The sequence below is a fragment of the Ochotona princeps genome, chromosome 16 (assembly GCF_030435755.1).
Source record: "Ochotona princeps isolate mOchPri1 chromosome 16, mOchPri1.hap1, whole genome shotgun sequence".
Lineage (NCBI taxonomy): Eukaryota > Metazoa > Chordata > Mammalia > Lagomorpha > Ochotonidae > Ochotona > Ochotona princeps.
The window spans coordinates 56,897,958-56,910,633 of record NC_080847.1 but is presented as its reverse complement, the minus strand read 5'-3'; positions in this window follow the sequence as shown (position 1 = coordinate 56,910,633).

Genomic DNA, 12,676 nt, shown 5'->3' with positions numbered 1-12,676 from the left:
GTCGGACGCCAAGGGGAGCGCAACCCGGCCCGCCCCGGGGTACAGTGAGGTGGGAGAGGGTGGGAGGGAGAGCCGAGGGCACACCTCCCCCGTGCTCCCCGCTCGCTCTCCCACCCTCTCTGAAGAGCCGAGTCCTGACTGTGGCCTCCTGACAACCTGCAGAACTCCAACCACGGTGCTGTGTGGCCTTCGAGGGCAGTCCCTGGCCTGGCTGGACTGCACGATGGACATGGAAAGGATCCATGAAGGTGAAGTATAGACCTTCCAGAACACACCAAAGTGGGAAAACAAATGGGTCACCACCCAGCTGGCCCACAGACACAGAGAACCAACACGATGGAGGACAGAAATCCCTCAATGTGAATGGGCCGAGTTCTTCCCTCAGGAGATACAGATCAAACACAAGATGAGTGTACTTGCTGTCCACACAAAACACACTTCAAGACAGACACACGCGGGCTGAAAGTGAACGGGGGGCGAAACGCTGTTCCATCTGACAGCAACTCAAAACGAGAAGTAGCCACAGCAGCAGGCAACGCTGGCTTCAAGACGAGCAGCACCAAGAGACATGGGACAGCGTGACGCAGGGCTTGGGAGATGGGTTAGGACAGCCAGCCGAGCCCCCAGTAAGGTGGTTCCTGCCTATTTCAGGCCAGTGTTAGTGGATGTAGCGGGAGGCACAGTACAACCATGACTTCCACACCCCCACTGTCAGAGGCAGTCAGGTCAACTAGTCACAAAGTCAAGAAATGAAGCCAACTGACGCTGTTAACCAAAGGCACCCAACTGCTACCTACAGCACACCCCATCACAAAGCCGTCAGGCAGGGGGAACAATCGGAAGGGCTGTGCATTGGAAATGGGGAAGCCAAATTACCCCAACCATAGGTGGTGTGATCCTACGGACAGGGGCGCCAAAAGGCTCCTGAAGAGACTGCTGGACCTCGTCGGAGTGTAGCACACACAAAAATGAAACAAACAAAATCGTAACAGAGAAAATACTATTCACTGTAGCTATAAAAATTATCTTGGAATGAGGCTGGCGTTGCGCTGTAGTAGGCTAAGCCTCCACCTGCAGTGCCACCATCCCATGAGTGCTGGGTCACGTCGCAGCTGCTCCACTTCCCATCCAGCTCCCTGCCTGTGGCCTGAGAAAGCAGCAGAGGACGGCCCAAAGCCTTGGGACCTTGTGGGAGACCCAGAAGAAGCGCCCAGCTTCAGATCAGCTCATCTCCAGCCGGCCTATGTTGCCACTTGGGGAGTGAACCTGTGGATGGAAAAATATCTTCTTCCTCTGTAAATCTGCCTTTCCAGTGGAAATAAATCTTTTTTTACAGAGATGAAATGCAGATAACCAGCAGCGTCCTGAACGCACGCTCTGGGCACCAGCCAGCAGCAGTGTCCATAAAACCACAAGGTCTCACTTCACTCCAGGTGGCAGGGCCGTCACCAGTGAAGACATGGAGAAACAGGCGCCCGATACGCCGCGGGTGGGAACAGCAGCTAACCATGTGGACTGCTCAGGGGTCCGGAAACAGACTGACCAAATGCCCCAGGTGCCCACTCCTGGGAAGGCAGCCAGGAAATGGAGTCGGCCTGTGGAAGAGCTGTCTGAACCCGTGCTTACAGCTGCTCGGGTCACAGCAGTTAGGCTTGGCACCAATGCAGAGGTCGGTCAGCCGATGGCTGGCTGGAGGGAGTGACAGATTACACACACCAGGAAGCATCACACAGCCGCACAGACAACGAAATCCCCTTGTTGGCGACAAACCAATGAAACTGGAGACTGTTATGCTCAGTAAGTCAGAGCCCAAAAAAAGAAATTTTGTGGTAGTTAATATTACAAAAAAGTAATGAGTGCAAATCCTGATGTTCAGGACAGCTCACAGTGGAACAGTGGTCTGTGCTACTACTATTCCTCATTGAATGAAGGAATTACACTGTGACAATAAATCTAAGTGTGTTCTTCCAAAATTAAAAGGAAGAAAAAGATGAGGGAGTGTCATATGCTTATGTAAAATGCTCTTATCTGTTCTTTTTTTTAAAAAAAAAGATTTATTTATTTTTATTACAAAGTCAGATATACAGAGAGGAGGAGAGACAGAGAGGAAGATCTTCCGTCCCATGATTCACTCCCCAAGTGAGCACAACGGCTGGTGCTGTGCCGATCCGAAGCCAGGAACCTGGAACCTCTTCCAGGTCTCCTAAGCGGGTGCAGGGTCCCAAGGCTTTGGGCCGTCCTCCACTGCTTTCCCAGGCCACAAGCAGGGAGCTGGATGGGAAGTGGAGCTGCCGGGATTAGAACCGGCGCCCATATGGGATCCCAGCTCATTCAAGGCAAGGACCTTAGCCACTAGGCCACGCTGCCGGGCCCATAAAATACACTTATCTGCTCTGATACGTACATTACAAAACAAACCGAAGGTGATGGAAATGTTGGCGAATGGGAGACGAAGCCAGAGCTGTGACAGAAAATGGTTCCAAACGTTAACACCTCAGCAGGAGACCCCTGCAAGGGCACACAACGTGGAAGCGGTGGTCACCAGGGAAGCCACCTGTGGGGGGACAGGGAGGTCCTTCTCACACGGCAGGCCGCGGTGGACCAAGGGTCAAGGTGCCATCACTGTATGTCCAGCTCCAGAAATTCCACCAAGCATCCCACCAGAGCTAGAGAGAGGACAGAGAGGAGACCCATTTCAGGGGTTTCTTGTCAATCCGCTTCTCTGGGGGTCCGAGGCCTGGCCAAGCATAAGGACTAGGAAAACACAACCCAGCTGGCAGCAACGCCATGGGCTCTGCCAACCACCTTCCCCCAGGGACGTCAAGACAGAGGTGCATCCCAAGAGCCCCGGAAGCTGGGACAGCCAGCCCAGTGCCTCGCTGCAACAAGCCAAGCTGCACTGCATCAAGCAGCAGGGACCCAGCCACCCGCATCCTCCTCCTCCAGCTCCAAGGAGCCCGGCGCGAGGAGAGGTGCCTCCCTCAGGGCACAGGAAGCGGAAGCTGATCTCAGCACCAGCCCGAGCCCTGCGCCCAAGGCTCAGCCCCAAAGATGGGCATCTGAGAGTTCCACAACTAGGCAGCCTCTGACGCCCCTCTCCTAACTGCTGTCCAGCTCCAGCCATGCAAGGAGGCCAGGAGAGGGGGTTCCAGATCGTGTTTGGGAGCTCAGAGCTCAGCTTATCACCCCAAGACCCAGCTCAGGGTTAGCGCCTAGATGAAGCCCGTGGGCCTGTTCAGCATCAGGCAGCACCTGCAACCATGGGGGGTGCTTCCTGCTGGCCTATGGTGGGCCTGGGGGGCACCCCTGGGACATGCGAGGGCTCAGGGACCAGCCTCATTACTATCCCCCAGCACTGGGCAGTCAGCCAGGAGTCACAGGGCTACACCAGCAATGAGGGCCAGGCCAGCAAACAAGCCAGAGCCGATGCCGGCAGCCTGTGCCCGGGTCAGCGTCCTCAGTCAGGGCCTCCGCAGCTCTGGGCCCTGCTGCTCAGTCCTGTGCACGGGTGGCCTGCTGGGGCAGCATGGGCAGTGAGCCCACTTCAGCAGGGAGCTGCTGGTCCTACATCTGGGTTCCCCCAGTCTTGGTGGGCTGCACACTCCAGGCATGACCCCACCGTGTGGAATTCGTATAACAGGGTAAGGAAACATCTCAACCCAGGCCCAGCCAGAGGCTCCCAGGGACAGACCGCCCTGTGTTTGATGCAGTTTTCCAGTTCATTCGGAGCAACACCTCAACTGGAGATTTGGGACCAGCTGGAGTCTGGTGAGCACTGCAGGACTAAGTTCAAAACGGTAATAATTAACAGAAGGCCTGGGGCAAAAAGCCAGCGCTGAAACAGCTTTGGTTCCCACGGGCTCAGAGAAGCAATCGGTGTCCTCCAGTAATCAGATGACATCCGACGCCAAACGCAGCCAAACCTCGGGCACAGGGCGCCACCTGCACACCCCAGCAACGCGCCAACAACCAACCTCCTAGGAACTGACATCATTAAATGCCCAGAAGACGAGACAGCCTTCCCCAGAAAGTATGCCAAGTGTCAGAAACACGCAACGGGAGGGATTGACAGACTGGAGCGAGCCTGAAGGTAAGCCTGAAGGCAGCAGTCTGAAGGGGAGGAAAGCTGAGGAATGATAAAACTTTGGGGAGACCCAGACGCCGCCTGTCAGGTGTTTTCAGCAACTCCCCAGGTCCAGAGCAGACCGGCACAGCCACAGCCAGCCGCATGGTGCAGGGAATGGGGGCCGCCATCTTATCAAGCCGCACTCAGTTCCAGATGACCCTGAGTTCCCAGGGACCCACCAGCTTCTCCCTCGGCCTAGAAAGCTGACCTTGGCTGAGCCACTGCAGCCTGGGCATTCGCAAGCCACCCTGCTTTCTCCTCGGTCCACACCCACAGAGTGCACGCGTGGCCATGCAGCGCCTCTCTCCTCTGCCGTAACCAGCAGCATAGTTGGGGGTCCAGGCAGTATGCAGGGCAAAGGTCATACCCCTAGGGCCCAGCGGCGTGGCCTAGCAGCTTAAGTCCTCGCCTTGATCGCCCCGGGGTCCCATATGGGCGCCGGTTCTAATCCCGGCAGCTCCACTTCCCATCCAGCTCCCTGCTTGTGGCCTGGGAAGGCAGTCGAGGACGGCCCAAAGCTTTGGGACCCTGTACCCGCTTAGGAGACCTGGAAGAAGCTCCTGGCTCCCGGCTTTGGATCGGCGCGCACCGGCCCATTGTGGCTCACTTGGGGAGTGAATCATGGGACGGAAGATCTTCCTCTCTGTCTCTCCTCCTCTCTGTATATCTGACTTTGTAATAAAATAAATAAATCTTTAAAAAAAAAAAAAAAAAGGTCATACCCCAGTATCCTGCAACAGGAGGAGTTTGGGAGCACTGGCCCCAGAATTGTGCTCACACACTGTACGTGAGCCAGTGGGGACTTGCCTTGGCTTCCAGAGGCCAACACCATAAAAAATGCAGCTCCATCTTGGGAGATGTGGGTGATGACCCTGCTGGACCTGTCCTTCCTGGACTCTGCCTACTCCTTTGGAACTTCTCGGTGCTGCTGCACTCCACCTGGTGGGCTCAGGGAAGACTCTGCCTGCAATCCACCTCTCTGGATTCGGAGCATCCTGAGTTCGATCTGCTCGACCCAGTGGACCAGGAGCACACAGCCGTGCAGCCAGCCTGTGGAGTCAGACTCACTGTGGATCAAAGACACCCAGCCAGTGAAACCTTATCCTCTCACAGCCACATGTCTACCCATGCCAGCCACAGCCCACTAGACCATGGCATCACCTACTGATACACCCGACATGGATCAAAAGGCATCACTCAAGAGGACTTTAGCCGCTAGACCACGCCGTCGGGCCCCATCACTCAAGAGAATTCACTCCCAAAGCCAGATCGACACGCCAAGCAAGGCCCTGCGCTGCCACTCAGCCACAACGCCTGTCCCAATAAAACATACTCAGTGAAGACAGACACACAGGCCCAGACAGGCAGACTTCCACACAGGGACACGAGAGACACGAAGAAACAAGGTGGCATGCATGCCCCTAAGAACAAAGGAACCCTCCGGTCAGGTCCTGAACTGAAGGGAAGCTGAGAAATGAGAGACAGAATTCAAGAGGATGAGCCTGAGGACACTGCCCGAGCAGCGGGAGACACGTGAGGAAGTCAACGAGTGGCATGCGTGGGAATCCCGCCAAGCACGCGAGGCTCACGAGGCGGCGGCAAGCAGAAGTTGAAGATCAAATCTTCAACAAAAAATATGTGTATGAATATGTGTGTGTGTGATGGAGAGCTTAGCAGAAGAACAGATCAGGCGGGAGAAAGAATTTGAGCATGAGGACAAGAATTTTGAAATAACTCAGACAAAAAGACACACAATTAAGAAAGTCTACAAGAAAGATGCGATGCCATTAAACAGCCAAATACTCGAAGTGTTGGTGTTCATAAAGAATAAGAAAAAGGCATCGAGAACTTTCTAGATGAAATAACTGTGGAAAATTCCACAGGTCTTGAAGGAGACGGGGATATCTGGACAGAAGAAGCTCAAAGAACCCCAAGCAGACACGACCCAGACAGGCCTTTCCAGAGCACGCTGTCAAACTGTCAACAGTTCAAGACAAGAAGAAACCTACAGACTGTGAAAGTGCAGGTTACATCTGAAGGAAACCAGCCAGACTTCTCAGTGGAAACCTTACAGCCAAAACAGCATGGGATAGTATTTAAGAAATTAAAAACAAAAAAATACAACTAAGCAAGAACAGTAAACCCAGCAAAGCTATCCTTTAAAGGGAAGGAAAAACACTTTCCAGCTTAGGGAAAAACATGGAATTCAGCACCATCAGATCAGCCTAAGAAATTCTGAAGGGTGCGCTGCCTTCGAAGCTGACATAAAACACGTGACACTCCCAAATCTACAAGCAGCAGACAGGACCAGCATCCGGGCAACACTTGCCAGGTCCTCATTCCTGTCCCTGCCTGCCCTGGATACAAGTCCACCAACCAAAACACCCAGAGGGGCCGAACAGGTTAAAAAACTTTAAAAATAATGTCAGTGTATGCTGCCTACGAAGGCACAACACAGGCCGAAAACACACGAGGCAAACGGAAACCAAAGCAGGCAAGCACCCAGGTGGCAGAGGAAGCGAATACGGAAAAGAAAACAGAACAGGAGATAAACAAGGACATACTTTGATAAAAGGCTCAATTCAGCACAAGGTCACAGGTGTGTATCTTTAATATCAGCACCAGAGGCAGAGAGCCTGACCTCCAATACAATAATAGACAACCACACGTCACAAACCACCAAGGCCCAAAACAAAAGGATCCGTGAAGATTCGTGGGAGCTGAAACAGACACTGAGCAAATGAACCGAACGGCCGTCCTGGCGCGTTTCACCCAGCAGCTGTGAACGCAGACAGCTCATCAGCCCACCGACAGCCTCTAGGGGCACCGCGCACCAGGCCACGAGCCAGCCTCGGCCGAGTTGGAAAACTTTGTTGGAGTTGCCCAGCTGGCGTGTATTCACGACGCAGACCTACGGGCACCGTGAAACTTCTCTGTCCCCACTTCCACCCGCGTTCCTACCCTCCCTTCCTTTAATCAAGAAGACTTTTACAATGACATGCTTCCAGTTTCCTTAACAATCACAGGCCTAACCCTTTATTAAAGAGTTCAGCAAATAACAAGTACGGAAAAAAACTTCCTCTATAGACGAAGGTTGAAAACAATCAAGTCTCAAGATGTCCATTCTGCTCATAGAGAACTTGTACTTCATTTTAGGTGCCACATATCAGGGGAAATGTGACATTTGTCGCTGTGGAACTGGCTTATTTCACTAAGCAAAATCAAACTCAGATTTGAAAAGGCTGAAACCCTACCATATAACTTCTCAGCTTATAAAGAAATAAAACAAGAAATTGAAACCCAGCACAGATCATTCATAATTACCTAGAACCAAGGTGGCGGATCTTCTCTTTAGACATGTTCCCACTGCTCCTTGCTTAGACTAGGTAAGCCAAGACCCATCCTGGCACTCACTCGCCCACAATAACAAGCTACCATAAAAAACTGTTGGTGGGCCAAACATGGCGGCTCAACAGGCTAATCCCCAACTTTGCAGTGTCAGAATCCCCTATCGGGACCAGTTCTTGTCCCAGCAACTCCACTTCCCATCCAGCTCCCTGCTTGTGGCAGTAGAGGGTGGCCCAAATCTCTGGGCCCCTGCCCCCATGTGGGAGATCCAGAAGAGGCTCCTGGCTTCTGGCTTTGGATCAGCTCAGCTCCAGCTGTTGTGGCCATCTGGGGAGTGAACCAGCAGATGGAAGAGCCTGCCCCGCCCTTCCCTCCCACTCACTCTCTCTCAAGCACATGCTGTCTCTTTCTCTGTAAATCTGCCTTACAAATAAAAGATGAATATTTAAAAAAAAAAAAAACAACTATGGGCTAATAAACTGGAAACCTTCAAAGCAATTAATAAATTGCTGGATTCACGTAACCTACCAAGATTAAATCTAGAAAGTTCAGGCAGCCTAAGCAGACCTGTAGCAAGCAGTGGGATGAAGTCTCATCAAGGCAGAGTCTGGGATCCGACTGCTTTGCCACTGGAGTCCACACAGCATTCAGAGAGGAAGTGACCAACACCCTGGAGTATTCCAAATATTCAACAGGAGAAACTCTGCCCGACTCTAAACATCACTTTGACTCCAAAACCAAAGATGACATGAAAACTACTGCCCTGTATCCTTAACGAACACAGATGCAAAGATTCTCAACAAAATACCAGCAGATAGAACCCCAAACCACGGACAACTGGGATATATTCCAGAAACACAAGAGTGGCTCAAGACTAGCCTATCAATAAACATCACATCGGCAGAACAAAGAACCGAAGTGAACAGCGTCTCACTGGATGCGGAGAAAGCCCTGAGCCGTCGGCACCCATTCCTGACAAAATCCTTCCTCAGCCAGGGCGCACGGCACAGCCCTCCGAATGATCGAGGCCACTGTCACCTCCTTCCTCAGCCAGGGCGCACGGCACAGCCCTCCGAATGATCGAGGCCAGTGTCACCCTGGCTGGAGCAAAGCTCAAAGCACTTCCCTTCAGATCCAAAACAGGACAAGGACGTCCACCTCGGCCACTCTCAGCAGAGAACCGGAAGGTTTGCAAGAGGAAACAGGAAGGAGAAACAAAGGCATCCAATCGGAAAGGAGGAAGTCAAATTACCCATGCTGTGTGTGGAAAGTGTACACACTCCACCAAGAAGCGGTTACAACCAATAAACCAGCTCAGAGGAGTGGAAGGCTAGAAAATCTACATTAAAAAACAGCACATTTTGTATACTAATGATCACAGAAAAAAAAATTAAGAACTCCTATTCACAATAGCCACAAAAAATCCAGTATTTGGGGGCAGTAAAGATCTCTACCATGAAAAGTATTAACCACACATGAAAGAAGTCACCAAGGACACACACACGAAAATGGGAAGATATTCCTTGCCCATAGATTGGGAAAAATCAATAGAATTTAAATACCTATGCATCCAAAGCATAGGCAACTTCAACCCCATCAAAATACCACTGGCATTCTCTATAGAATTAGAACAGGCAATTCCAAAAGCCGTATGGAGTCAAAGACGACCCAGAATAAACACAGCAAACCTGAACAGGAGACCACGGGGAAGCATCCTAATACCCAACTTCGAAGAATGGTACAAAGCCTTAGCAACCAAAACCACATGGGACTGGCAGAGAGAGACGCAGAGATCATCGGAACGGAACAGAGAGCCCCGAAACCCATCCCCCTCCACGCAGGCAGCTCGGCCAAAAGTGCTCCGACCACAGAGCGGAGAAGGCCAGCCTCCTCAGCAATTGGTGCTGGCAGCCTGGCTCTGTGGAGGAGGAAGAGCGGAAAGAGAGCTGCCCTCCAACCCTACGCACCACATCCAGACGACAGGGAGCTTCCCAACCAGCGCACCATTATCCAGACACAAGGTCAAGTGTTCACACACCAGACGCATCCAGCGATACCCACTGCAACATGCATGATGAGGCCAAGATGCTTTTTCAACCAATCAACTCAAGATGGATCAAAGACATAAATGTAAGACCTGAAACTGTTGGGCAAACACTTCGGGTTACTCAACCAGGGGACAAATTCTTCAATAGGGACCCAAAACACAAACAAACGGTATAATATCAAATTCAAAAGTATTTGTACAGCAAAGGAAACTACAAAGACATGCAGTAAAATGGAGCTGTTTGCAAACCACCTATCTGACAAAGGATCAATATCCAAAATATATCAGAAACTTAAACTCAACCAAAAAGCCCTCACAAATCCAGGTGAGAAATGAACAAAGTATTTCAACAGGCAGTTCTCCAAAGAAGAAATGCAAATGACCAAACGTGTGGCAATGGTCACAGCCCGAGGCAGGAGGCAGTGCGGATCAGCACCAGTGACCTGCCACCGTGGCGGAACTCTCAGGACGGCCAAGACACGAGGCACAGGCTGGCAAATGCTGGGGAGACCATGGGCGGGGGGCTCCCAGGGCCTGGGGAAGGGCACCATGCTGTAAAAGTAAGAGGAGAAAGAAGGTGTAAATCGTATCAGCTGTCTTTTCTGATCACAAAGCAATAAAACAACAAAAAAAAATCAGTACCGAAAAAAGCCCTCTGCAAGCAGCGAACTACACGGGCACGAAGCGCCCTGCTCCTGAGAGCCAGAGGCAGGGAAGTCACGGAGGAGCGGAGCGCCAGAAACACAGCGCTCCAAACCCTGCAGGACACAGCAGCAAAACTTCAGGGAAGTTCACGGAAACCCAGCCCCTGCGTCGCCATTCAGACAAGACGTTGCAACTCTTACTACTGCGGCACCAAGAGCTAGAAGAGCAAGAATCAGATCCAACTGTAGCAGAAACAAAATTCAGAGCACGAATGACATGCAAGCCAAAAAATTGTAAAAAAAAAAAAAAAAATTCATGGAAACAAACCACTTGCTTTTTGAAGCAACAAAATTGGAAACCCTTGGACTAACAGGTCAGAGTCAAGGACACAGCCAGGCTTTGGCTTGCGTTTGGTCTCCACGTGGGACGCCGGCATCTGGCGTTGGAATGTTTGCAGTCAATGCTCTGCTTCCTTTTTAAAGATTTATTTATTTTTTGTTGCAAGTCAGATATCCAGAGAGGAGAGAGAGAGGAAGATTTTTTGTCTACTGGTTCACTCCCCAAGTAGCCACAACGGTCGGAGCTGAGCTGATCTGAAGCCAGGAGCCAGGAGCCAGGAGCCTCCTCCAGGTCTCCCACGCCAGTGCAGGGTCCCACGGCCTTGGGTCGTCCACAACTGCCTTCCCAGGCCACAGGCAGGGAGCTGGATGGGAAGTGGGGCTGATAGGGTTAGAACCGGCACCCATATGGGATCCGGGTGTGTGCAAGGCTAGGACTTTTAGCTGCTAGGCTACTGCACTGGGCCCGATGCTCTGTTTCTGATCTGACATCCCACCACACAGCGAATGACAGCTCACATGCTTGAGCCCCTGTCATCCATGTGGGAGACCTGGATGGAGCTGCGCAGCCCTGGTCGTAGCCTGGCCAGTTCCTGGCACTGCTGCGTCCTTAGCGAGTGAGCCAGCAGATGGAAGCCTGCCTGTGCGCGCCCGTTCCTTCTCTCTTACTCTCCCTTTCAAAGAGGAGCATTTAAAAACACACAAATCAGGGCCCGGCCGCGTGGCCTAGCGGCTAAAGTCCTCGCCTTGAAAGCCCCGGGATCCCATATGGGTGCCGGTTCTAATCCCGGCAGCTCCACTTCCCATCCAGCTCCCTGCTTGTGGCCTGGGAAAGCAGTCGAGGACGGCCCAATGCATTGGGACCCTGCACCCGCGTGGGAGACCCAGAAGAGGTTCCAGGTTCCTGGCTTTGGATCGGCGCGCTTCGGCCCGTTGCGGCTCACTTGAGGAGTGAATCATGGGACGGAAGATCTTCCTCTCTGTCTCTCCTCCTCTGTGTATATCTGGCTGTAATAAAATGAATAAATTTTTAAAAAACACACACACACACAAATCAGATGAAACTTCTGGAGAAATGACAACTATCACAGAAATAAGGAATGTTCAAGGGCTGGCTGTAAACAAGTACATGGCAGCGGGTGTGATGACCCAGGGTAAGTGGGGAACGTCCGAGCACATGAACCCCCCAAGAATGAGGCGGCATTGAGGAACACCTCAACATGCCAGCAACGAGAGCGAATCAGCAAGCAGTGCCTCACACACGGAGACGCTCAGCTGGACTGTCAGCCAGCGGGTGCTGGAGAGATTTCATCGCGCTTGGAACGGCGAGATGAGCAGCAATTCAGAACTGTTCAACTATCAAAACCACTGGGCAGGACCCTCGGAGCACGCCCCACGTCGGGGGCCTGCAAAGAGGGCATTGTCTCAAATCCAGTCTATGGGGCTGACGTCACCTTGACGTTGAAACCAGTGAAACGACAAGAGAGAGCCTCAGGACACCAGGACACGGAGTCCAGCAACTCGCCGCCAGACTGTCCGCCACAGTCGAGGGAGCTCGGCTCCAGGAAGCAAGGCCTGCTCGTGCTGCGCCGTGGCAAGTGCCGTCCGCCCACGGACAGCCAAAATGCTACATCAACTCGGGTCTCCCGCAGCGGGCGGCAGGTAAGGAAAACACAGCACACACGCACAAGCATAACACCAAACAGACGAACATGGGGGCTTTACATGAAAGGCGCCCCAGAGAGGCTAATGGCCTTTCACGTAAGCACACGTGGGACACGTGCCAAGCTTCATCTTCATGGGGCACAACTACAGGGAGACACGCGTTCCAGTCAGAAGGGACTCTCAGTGAATAATCATGACCAATTAGAAACTAAAGCAACAGCAAGTCATGCTACAACAATACAATCATGAAGCAGGAGGAGTGTGGCTGCTAGCCGGCTTTTCCTGCCTGCTTTCAGCTCGGGCACAGAAGGGCAAGCACATGTCGCCAACTTAGACATGCAGCGACAGACTTCAATCCAGACACGCAGAGGGCTGTCAAAAGCAGGAACACAGGAGCTGCACGTTAGAGCCACAAAATGTGCGATACATTATTCCCATGGCAATGGACGGAGAAACCGTGCAAATGCAGGGGACAGAGGGGCAGGGGTGCAGAGGGCAACCCTGGCA